We start from the raw sequence: 11,626 nt of genomic DNA, 5'->3' as shown, positions 1-11,626 counted from the left end.
ATTAAATGCCTCAAACAACAAGCAGCTGTGGTTTTGCCTGGGTACCCCTTCCTTTGTTGTTTGTTTTGTAAACAAATCTGTAGCTGTACTGGAAACACCCGTGACAAACACATGGGACACCTGGGATGCTCAGGCGTGTCCCCGCAGCATCCCCGCGGGCTGTGCGTGCGGCTCGGAGCGCTCGCTGCTGGCCCGGCCCGCCCGGCCCGGCCCGGCCGCGCCCGCAGCGCAGGTGAGGGGCACGGGCAGGGCGCGACCGCTCCCCGGGCACCGGCAGCCCCGGGCGGGAGGCGGAGGCCGAGCAGCTCCCCAGGGCGGTCCGGGGAGGGCGGAGCGGCCCGCGGGAGCCGCTCGGGGTCACCCCGCCCCGGAGCTGCGGAAGCGCCGCTCGCCGCTCTCTGCCGGCGATGGAGGGCGGGGGCTCGGCGTCCCTGCTGGCGGCGGCTGCCGGCGCGGGGCCGGCCGGCGGGCCTGGGAGGCGCCAGGAAGCGCTGGAGCACCGGTGCCTCAGGTGAGGGCCCGTAGGCGCAGTGCGCGTTCGCAGGCGCAGAGGCGGCGGTGGAGCCCGGCGCTCCCGCTGCCAGCCCAGGAACCGGGAGATCTGGGTGAGGAGAACAAACCCCGCTGGCATCTGCGTTTGTGGTCACCCAGAGAGAGCGGCTGTCCCCAAACCGGAGACTTACTGGATCCCCGCCTGTGAGACCGCCTGTCTCTCCTGGCGCTTGGAACACCTGAGGCGTAAAGGGATGCGAGGTAAGGTGGCCTGCGGCACCCCTTCGGGGCTCCCTGGGTTTTGGCTGTCCCTCGGTGCTGCCACTTCCATTTGCAGCTGGGCTCGGAGCTCCCAGTGTGTGTGTGTGTGTGTGTCTGTCCGGGCGGGCCTCGCTGGGCCGGGGGTGCCGGCACACAGCGCCCGGGCCCGGCCGCCTCGCTGCACGGAGGGCACGGACAGAGCTGCGCTAGACCCAGCTGTCCCCGGCACAGCGAATAATGGGAAACGGCTCAGGGGATTTCTGTGTAATCTGTGGTTCTGGATAGGTCCTGCGGTGCCGCGAGACTCTGGTAGTCCTGTGTGAGAAACTGTGTTCTGTACCCACTCAGCACAGCAAACTCTGGAGCAGCGAGATACCTCCAGTTCATTCTTTGTCTAAAACATCTGGTCTAAGTGGACAGGAAGACGAACAGTTGCGAGAGCCAGTGGCTGACCCAGGCTAGTAGAGCTAAATAATAAATAGATTGCTTCAGGCTGCAAAGCATGCTCAGTTTCCCATGTTTCTTTCACACTTAATGGGTGATTAACCATTAAATTAAACCCAGCATATATTGCAGTGTTCTGAATGAGGGTATGTTTTACTAGGAAAAGATGGCTAACAAAAGTCTGCCATAAAAGATTTCACATCTGCTTTAGTCACCTTTATTTTATCAGTGTGCAAATTGGAGATTGGATTTTTGTGTAGTGTATGTGGAAAAAACAAAGCTCCAAGGGACTTGTAAATTTCAGTATATTTACCCTGAAAAGTGGCAAAGTAAATAAAGACCCAAGGGCAGAGGTGCTGGAGTGACATACCCTAGGGCAATTCCAGAACAACTTATGTGCTTTTTAGTCTTGTCAGAGGAAAGCAGACTAAAGTAGTCTCTAAAATACAGGTTTTAAAAATTGATTATAAGGAAAAGTCTGCCCCTTTTGTATGCCTGTTCTTATCTGTGGCTATTGTTTCAATATGTTATTTTCGTGTTTATTGTTTGAACAGTAGATCAGGTTAGCTCAGCGACATCCCTTACTGGTCACTAAAAATCTCATCATAATTTGTTTTAGAGAATGCAGTTAAATGCAGCAATATGAGAAAATATGGATGGTGTGTGACTAAGCATGCGTTGAAGTGTTCTTACACATCATAAAGCTTTTTAGGTCTATTTAGCTTTTTCCTATGAAATAAATAGAACTTTCTGTAATATGTGGTAGAAGTTTGGTTGAACCTTGGGAAATCTGTATTTCGAGTTAGGAAGTATATATGGAATATAAAACATTTGTATATAGACTAGTTTCTTCACTCTGTGAGGACCCTTACTTGTGTAATAGTCTGAAAAGTGTTTGCAGCATACACTGTTATCTTGCTGTGAATTTATTTTTGTAATAGGTCTTGTGTCTTAGTATTTAGATTTTGTTTCTGTGAGGTTGTTCTAATGACAATTTAAAATTATTTCCTGCCTCTGTGATTGCATCGCAATGGCTGTGGAGGGAATAAGCAATAAGCAACTGCAGGAGGTTGTAATGTGTGTTGCAACACACATTCACTATTGTAAATTGTTGTATTTTGGAAACAAATGGCCTTGTAGAGACGCTACAGATCAGCAGACAGCCTTGTTTGGCGCTTGTCACACTGGCAGCACAGCTTGCTGTAACCACAGACAGATGTTACTGCACGGATGTACTACATCAGTCTGTTTGTTCAAAGTGAAGGGGGGTGAATGGAGCTGAACTGTGGTTTGGTTTACTTTCTGTAGGAGAATATTCTACAGGTGGTTGATAGTGACTGATGGTTTTGGTTTAACCCCAGCTGGCAACTAAATGCTGCACAGCTGTTTGCTCACTCCAGCAGTGGGAGAGGGGAGAATCAGAAGGGTTAAAGTTAGAAAACTTGTGGGTGAGCTAAAGGCAGTTCAGTAGGTAAAGGAAAAGCTGTGCACACAGACAAAGCCACACAAGGCACTCATCCACCATTCCCATGGGCAGGCTGGTGTTCAGCATCTCCAGGACAGCCAGGGCTCCACCACACCTAGCGGTGCCTTGGGAAGACAAACATTGTTCCTCCAGACATCCCCCTTCTTCCCCCAGGTTTGTGTGCTGAGCGTGACACTGTGTGGTGTGGGATGTCCCTGGGGACAGCTGGGGGCAGCTGTCCTGGCTGTGTCCCCTCCCAGCTCCTTGTGCACCTCCGTTCTCCTCACTGGTAGGGTTGTGTGGGTGCAGGAAAGGCCTTGACTGTGTGTAAGCACATGGCAAAAACATCCTGGAATTACCAGCATTGTGTCCAGCACAAATCCAAAGCACAGTGCCATACAAGCTGCTATGAAGAAATTTAACTCTCTCCCACCCAAACCCAACACAATAATTTAGAGAAATGTTGAGCCAGAGAATAAGAAGGTTTGAATGCTGTAAAGGCCCCAAGCAACTCACTTGATGAGCCATTGAAAAGGGCTTACACCTGTTGATGTTCTCTAAGTTAGACCCACAGGAAAAGTACTGACAAGGTATTCTCAAGACATCAAAACAACAAAAAGAACTTTACTGGCAACTTTAGAAAATCAAAAAAGTTTGAGAAGGGTTTAATGCAGCATTCAGTCAACATAAAACACTTCTCAAAGCATTAACGTGGCCCATTCAATTTAGCAAATTCTAAGCCAGTTCAGTTTTAAGTTCTCAAAAATTCCAAGAAGAGGGAATACAGATAAGGATACAGAAAAGGACACATATCAGTACCAGGTCCTGGATTCCAGTGGTATTCAGATAAAAATTCCAAGAGGAAGTAGGGTCAAGACATCTGATTGCTTTGTGTTTGGCCTTAAATACCCCTTGGCCTTCCTGTGCTCTTCCCCCAGGTGGGACTTCTGGTCATTTGGCCCCTTAGGAGCTGGGTTAGGGGCTCCAGAGGTGGGGTGTGGAGTATTGCCTCCCCGTGCCAGGAATTGGCAGCCACAGCAGGGCTGGGACACAGGCTTGAGGGTGGGGGGCATGGAGCAGGCCTGACCTGCCCCTGCCCCCTTACACATGCACTCCAGAGTGTCTCTAGACATCAGTCTTTCCAGTCTCCCACAGACATCTCTGGCAGTGAAGACATCTTCCTAATGTGCGTATGAAAGGAATAAAAATAGAGCATTTGTGTTAAAGGTAAAAGGATTCATCAAATAGATGAAGTGTTAAGTGAAGAACTGATATGTGCATGTAAAATGATCTAGAAGATTTAATATTTTCCTTTGTTTTTTGCTGTTTCTAGTATGCATCCTTATACTGTATTAGTTGATTTCTTACCCCACAACCCATTTAAGGAAGCTTATATTTTTGCTAATTCTAAAAGCTTGTCAAATGAATAATGCCACGCCATTCTGAAAGTAAAGTCTTACCTTTTAAAGGTTTTCTTACTAAACTGATTGACTTTGTTGTAAATTGCTTGACTTCTTGAGATCAGTTTAAGTACTTTTGCAGACCTTAATAAAGATGCAGGTATTGCTGCTCTTCATCTCCTCATCCTGTTTGCTCTATGGCTTTGACAGGTAAAAAAGCCTGTTGCACTTCTCATTCCCCAGGCCATTTCTCCATTGAGAATGCTTTCCATTACTCTCAATATCCTCAGTTACTTGACGTTACATCCTCAGTTACTTACAAGCACTTTGCAACTGTGCAGTTCTGTGCCAGAGAATGCAGGCTAGGTCAAAAAGGAAAGTGGGCATGGCCAAAATGGAGATTGCTGCTCTTATCTGCCCTCCAGGGAGGGGGATGAAATGAAAGTAATCCAAACTAATTGGTTTCAGTGATAATATATTCTGTATAACGTGCTGTCTGATAAACAAGTGCTGTTAGAACAGATAAAAAGAATGTATTTCATAATTAAGGGTTCTGCAAAGCAATCTGGAACCATGAGCCAGTCTACAGATAAGACTTGTACCTAGTTTCCTGGGATTCTGTTTAAATTAGTCATAATCTGATACTTCAGTAGTTATAATGTTCAAAGTTATTTTAAACATATATGAGACTGCTTTCACATACGAAAGCAGTTTTTGTAGGTAACTGTTTTGCAAAACTGTTTTCTTCAGAGTTCTCTCCAACTTCATTATTGTGCCACAAATAAGCATATGTGACCTAAAGGTCACACCATTTTAGTGCAGTACTTATCACGTGATGTTCTCAAGACATTTTGTATTATACACATATTTGACAGGAAAATAAATGTACTGCCTCAATAAGATTATAATGGGGTGCTGAAGGGGTTATGTTTGAAAATACGAATTCCATGTTATTACATGGATCCTTTGATCAGCCTGTTGGGTTTTTTTATTCACACTTCTGCAAACTGTTTGTGTTCAAGTGGGAACTGCATGACTCTGGGTTTGACACTGCCTTTTCACTTTGCTTTGAAGTGCCAACAGCTTTCTCAAAAGGCATGATGTTCTATTTTAGTAATCAAGCACTGTTTTTTGTTACCTGGTGAGAACAGATACAAAGGGCAAATTATATGTATACCCTTGAAATATTGTTTTATATAATAGCATTAGGAGTCTTCCTTTATATAGTTTGTCTTATGCAGTATTTTTTTTGTGTGCGTGTACTTTAGTCTTTTGTCTCTTCTGGTTTTTTGAGATCTGTTTGCTCAGTCCCTCTACACAAAGTACAGTAATGTAAATCACTAATATACACTTTGTACCAAATATATCTGGAAAAGACACATATGGAAGTAGGTATTTTTGCACTGGATGTAGCAGATATGAATTACAAATTTACCTCATTTTGTATAAACAATGTCTATATGTATGATCAGGCTTTAGTGAAAATTTGCAAAGTATTTGTGGAAGAAGGATTTGGAAGTAAGATTTGAGGCAGCATTTTGTTTTCAGGTTGAAAATGCTCAAGCATTTTTTATACAAAATCCTGGACTGTTGGTCATTTCACAGCAGACTTGTTTCTGTTATAGCCTTGCTATGTCACAACTGGCTTCTTTTGCAGTTCCCATGGCAACAAGGATTTTTCAACTGCAAAGCAGGATACTGGTTTGAGGGGGTATAAATATTCTTTATTACAAAAGAAATTCTGATCACTGAAAGCTGATCAGGCACTCTGCTGTTCCCCCTCAAGTTCCTCCCCTTAATCATCTATGTTTTGACTATGTGTTTGCACCTAAGTGTGAATTCCTATTTGACAAGAACAATTACCTGTTTTAATTTTAAACATAATATACGGAATTATGAAAAAATTGTCAAGCCTTACTGTTGTGATAGCGTAGAAGAAACCATGCTGTCTTCCAGATGCAGTCTCTGCAAGCAGAACACTGTATATACCTAGAAATTTGAACGTTTATGCATTTTTGAGCATTTGTATATGCTTATAAAAAGTAAGGAGAGTTTAGTTGCTCAGGATTTGCCATGCTTCTGCTAATGTTTACTTTGGCTTGAACTTGTTTTCAAGATCCATTCATAAAATATTTACTTCTTCAAAAGACTTACACTAGATTTTTTAAGTGAAGGATCTCAAATTACTGCACCCGATTCGCAAACTATAGTTTAGTAACAGTGGCAGTAATTTTCTGTGTTTTTCAGTGTCTGTTCCTCACCATCTCAGATGAGCACAAGTGGTATGGGATGTTCAGGGTATACCTTCAGCCGAGTAAAGCTATAATATAAACCTTGACAGAGTAACTCTGCTTGGGTCATTTTGTCTAAGTTAGACAGGTTTTCTGTGTTGTTGTTTTTCCTTCTGAGCACTCATTCCAAAATAAGAAGCCAGTAATTTAGATGTGTCTAGTTCCCGCCTCACTGAAGAAAGCCCCCACAGTTTAGTTTGGGTTGTTTTGTTTTGTAACTGGTAAAAAAAAAAAAAAAAAAAAAAAAGGAATTATACAGCTGCTGAAATAAACAGTGCAGGTAAGCTACATAATTTAATGTTGAATAGTACATCTAAGAAATTTATCCTTAAGACATGTCATGGGTAATTTGGAGATGTATTAAAACAAGTTTGGAAAATAAAGGCAGCTGCCAATGGCCTGCTGATCTTCATGGCTTGGGTTGGGAGACCTCTGTTTCCCCCTGCCGCTGTCACCACACACAGATACAGGATTATGGAATCATGAAAAGAAAAAGACACCGCTTTGACCTCTACAACTGGAGCTACTCATCCAAAGACAAGCAGTTCTGCTGGAGGAGAATCATACAATACAGTATTTAGTAATAACTTCATCCGAATGTTAAAGACTTTTCACTACTGCTAGCACCTGTAAGCTTTATAGCTGTAACAAAATATCTTGCATATACATGAGAGAGAAATTCAGCCTAGCGCCCAGAGCCAAGTATGAATACCCTGGATACACATCATTTTTTTTCAAGTGAAACTAGAAGTTCTGGAATGACTAATTTAAACTTTTTCTTCTAACTACCTTCCACCAAAGTAAATTCAGAGTTAATATTGGAAAAAATGCTTACAGGCTGCAGAGGTATATAATTCGTAATGCTCTGTGTGATTCTGGAACATTCTGTTTGGAAATTCAAGAAACTCAAGCTGTAAAAACTGGAATTTTGGACATGGGTCTGAAAAGATTTATGGTGATGGATAGCATCTGGCAATGTATTGCATTGCCCCTCCTCCCCTGCCTACAACCTCAACTCACTTGTAAGAGCTTGAAGGCTTATTTTGGCATTTGTTTTTCTGGCTTTGCTTGCAATACTAGGCAGTGCAGTTTTTCACTGAATAATTTGTCCAGTGCTTCCTGAGAATTCAAGAGAACAGAAATTGCTGCCTTGGGTTTTAGGCTGAAGAAATCCAGAAAGTTTGGGAAAAGGAACCCCTTAGCTGCAATTAAAGAATAAGAGGAGTTGAGTAACAATATCAGGAGCTCTGTTTTTTCTGGTGAGGATGTGAGGTTGGTGATTCTGCATGAAGGTCGATGAATGGGTTGAACAGCTAGCTTCTGCATCTCTGCTGAGACACATTAGGAGTGACAATGTGATGACATAATCGCTGACCCCAGATTGTTCTCGGCTATAAATCCTCTGCTTGCAGTCTCCACTGTTTCTCTGCATGTGCCGTTCACGTTTAAGGGCTTTTCAGATCATCTCCAGCACCATCTGCTGCATAATGGAAAGAAAACAATTGTGCTGTGTGTGGAGCCAGCTGACTCCCTGAGTAGAGTTGGGGGTTTGCAAAATCCATCTCATCTCGAAGAACTTGTCTGTCTGCTTGTTCTCACTGCCATACTGAGCGCTTGTCACTAGGCTGCCATTATGCATGAAAAATAAAACAAAGTAGGGACTCATTTACAGGGACATGCATGGTTTTGAGCTTTATGTGTCTTCTCATGCTCGTGTACAAGGAATATCAAACATCCTGATGTCCCCTAATTGGAACGAGGGAAATGTTGCATTTGAAGCATCTTGTCAGTATGAGTTGTGCTGGTAACACTTGTGCACCGGCGATGGGGAAGTAACCAACAGGATTAACGGCAAGCGTTCACTAGGTGTCAGTGCCTGATTGCGCCGAACTGATGTTCTTGCTGAGGTCTTTGATTGTGGTACCTCCCTTATGAAAAGGGATTTTAAAGAAAATTCCCACTTTTGTTTCCAGAATGCAATATGGATTACATTTAAGAATAACTAATGAATAAAAGAAATTACTTCAGTCTTATTTTAAGGAACAGTCTGATAAAAATGCTGATATTAAAATAAAATTGCTACCATGTTTTGTGCTTAATGAAGATAATTTAAAGACTTAGAATAGCTCCTGACTTGATCATTATCAGGCTTTCTTGTCAGCATCTGGTATATTACGAATGAAACACTCTACTTGTACTACTGCTGATCCTGGGTGTGACCTAAATTCCTGTTATTTTGTAGAAAAATTGTAGTTTTTATAGTGATATATTATCTGTAAAATGAATACATTCACTTAATTATTATCAAAACTATTGTTTTCCTTAAGAGATGTTAAAGATCAAGTCTGAAAATGTCAGTCAAAGAGAAGGAAAGCCCCATGAATATAGCTAAAACTGCCTGGTTTTCTGTTCTCTTATATTGTACCCCTAGAATGAAATGTAATGTTTATTAGAATATATTGAATTGCTTGCATCTCTATTAAATTTTGAAAAAAGATGCACTACAAAAATTGATTAAAATCCATTTTTAAAACAGATTTAAATTCATATTTAGTCTAGTTTTAGTGATAATTAGGGAACTCATCTTTCCAATCTATATAGAGTGATCATCATTCATCTAGGAATTTAAATTGTTCCAAAATGGGTATTTTTTGTGTTGCTTGTGAAAGTGTTTGGTGAGAACTGTACAGTAATAGGTTAAAATAGCAAATAGTCATTCATGTGATATATGAAAATTTTTAAAATGTCTTTCCTGTATCTTCCAGATTATATTGAACTTTTCCTATTATATTTTAATGCATAACATTGAGTGGATGATACCCTTTACCCTTTTAATCTGTTTACAAGTGAGGCCTTTTTTAGAACTGTTCCAGCTTACCCTCAGGGAAGTGCCAATGATCACGCTAAATAGATAAGAGAAGTTAACTTGGTTACAAAGACAAGTTTTTGACTTGTGCTGTACACTCTATTTCTACATATTCAGCAGGTAGCAGAGATACTGAAGGGGTTGTCTAATGGCCAACCTTCAGTGCTTTCCCTGTTTGATGTAGCTGAATAAAGGTTCCATCTTTGGTGCCATCTTTGTTTCATCACACCACCTACCTGTGAGATAGGAACCATGTGATCATCAAAGGCAGATTTCTTCTGCCCCAGAGTTCCTCCAGTTACATTTAAGCACTGCATCTCTCATCGTGGGACAAAGCTACCTGACTGGACAGGTTTTTCAGACAATTTTTGATTGAGTTTGTATAAGAAGATCTGTAAGGGATACAGTAGGAAGACTGTGGAGACCATTGTCTCCACCTCTCCCTTGCCAACACACTGAATATAAACACTTGTTCTAAATAAAGGATAGCTTGAATGACTTCTCATTGCATATGACTCTGATTTTGTATGTCTGAACACTGAAGGAAAGCCTGTTCTCCAGCTTCTATTGCTCATTAACTTCACCAGAAATTATTATCTGTTCACAATGATGCAAAATAAAGCAGACTCTGACACTGCTTTAAAAATTGTTCCTAGCCTAAGGTTTAACAATTTGTGTAAGAAGTGAGGCTTTTTTGTTTTTAATGACAACTTTGGGATTCTTCCAGAATCTCTCTTCAGAAGCTGATCTGTGTGAAAAGAGCTTTCTCTGCCCAGTGACAATTTTTTTTGTCTTTCCTTGTTTGACATGTCTTGAGAAAACTGTTGTTTTAGGTTGCGATGCAGGATGTAAGCAAAAGTATGTATTCTATTGCCATCTGTTATAACCAGGTAGGGCAGTGTTCTTTATCCCTTCTACAACCCATCTTCCCTCCAGGGGGAGGATCTTCTGTTGATGGGCCATTGAGTCTCACAGCCTGACTGATAAAATGTCATCATCCTATTGTGAGATGCTCCACCCAGGGGGAGTAGCCAAGCATTCCTACCTGGATATTACTGAGACTCAGGACACCACAGCCAGCCTTTCTCCACTGGATTCCCAGAGGAAGACCACACCCATCTACACCACCACAGGACCTCCAGAGGAAAACATCACCCTTTTACAGGATCACTGCTTCAACAGAACCGCATCTGTCACTCCAGGAGGACTGCAGCCACCATTTAATTGGACTGCTACCAACACCCAGACCAACAGGGTGTCAGGGTATATTGTGGCTGTCAGTGGTTTTTATTTTTGTACTACTGCATTTGTATTTTAATTTTCCTGGTAAAGAGCTATTATTCCTATTCTCAATATCTTTGCCTGAGAGCCCCTTAATTTCAAAACTGCAATAATTTGGAGGGACGAGGTTTACACTTTCCATTTCAAGGGAGGCTCCTACCTTCCTTAGCAGACACCTGTCTTTCAAATCAGGACAGCTGTTTAAATTAGTTCCTGGTTGTTGTTTTTGCCTACCTTGCTTTTCACTGCCAACCCTGACGTCCTGTTGGTATGGCTCCTTCAAAGTTTGTCATTCTGCTAAGCATTTTCTTGCGGGCCTGCTGCTGCAGTGATGGTGGTTAAAACAGCATTTGCAAGTCAGGAAATCCATTTGATGTCTCTCTGCAGCTACAGCTTTTAAAGTAGTGCTTACTGTGTTTTTAGCATAGCCAGTAGAACTTGTGTCTGCAAAACATGTAAAGAGAAATTCAGTCATCCTGCATTTTACTGGGGCTTCCACCTTGCTGGAATGAATATACTAGGACCGTAGGATATCTGAATTTGTAAGCTTTAGAGTACAGTCAGCTCTGTGCACTGGAAATCCAAAGCATTGATCTCTTTTCTACGGGTGAACTCTTAATGTAATTGGATTTTCTCTTCTACCAGTGATAGACATATACTTGTTTATTGTAGTTGAGAGCAGTTCCTAAGAAAATGAGAGACTTGGATACTGTTTCTTCTTGGCCTGAAAGTGTTGAAATTGACAACTGCATCTTTCAGAGATACAATGTAATGAACAAGCTAGAAAATAATGTAGGGGGGGATAGTGCTAAGCAAGGGCCTGCCATTTCTCTTGGTTGATATTGGATGAAATGGGGCATGATGCTCTAATATTGGATCACTCACTTGTGTGTAAGGATAGCTGGGCTTTCTTGTTCGCAAGATTGATTTGGAAATAGGGACTAGACTCTTGTTCCCTGCCAAGTGAATGTTCTCTTCTAGAATGCTTTTGCAGATCTGTTTGTGAAGACACAGGTTGATTTTTGCAGGGCACTGCTTTCTTCAGTGCAGCTGAAATTTCTGTCACTTGGGGAATGAGGACATTTTAATTTATCAGCAATATTATGTACATTTTGAATTCCACCTT

General features: G+C 42.0%; 1 protein-coding gene across 2 annotated transcripts in view; it reads left to right on the top strand.

The window, feature by feature from the left end:
- Positions 1–451: 451 nt before the first annotated feature.
- Positions 452–11,626, top strand: part of CSRNP3 (cysteine and serine rich nuclear protein 3) — a 99,655-nt gene continuing 88,480 nt past the window's right edge. For both annotated transcript variants that reach the window (XM_015634785.3, XM_015634787.3), the window contains exon 1: positions 452–753. The gene's annotated coding sequence lies outside the window, so the exon portion shown is untranslated. The remainder of the gene's footprint in view (positions 754–11,626) is intronic.

This window comes from Parus major, chromosome 7, assembly GCF_001522545.3.
Source record: "Parus major isolate Abel chromosome 7, Parus_major1.1, whole genome shotgun sequence".
Lineage (NCBI taxonomy): Eukaryota > Metazoa > Chordata > Aves > Passeriformes > Paridae > Parus > Parus major.
The sequence above is the reverse complement of the archived record's forward strand: the minus strand, read 5'-3'. Positions and strand labels throughout refer to the sequence as shown.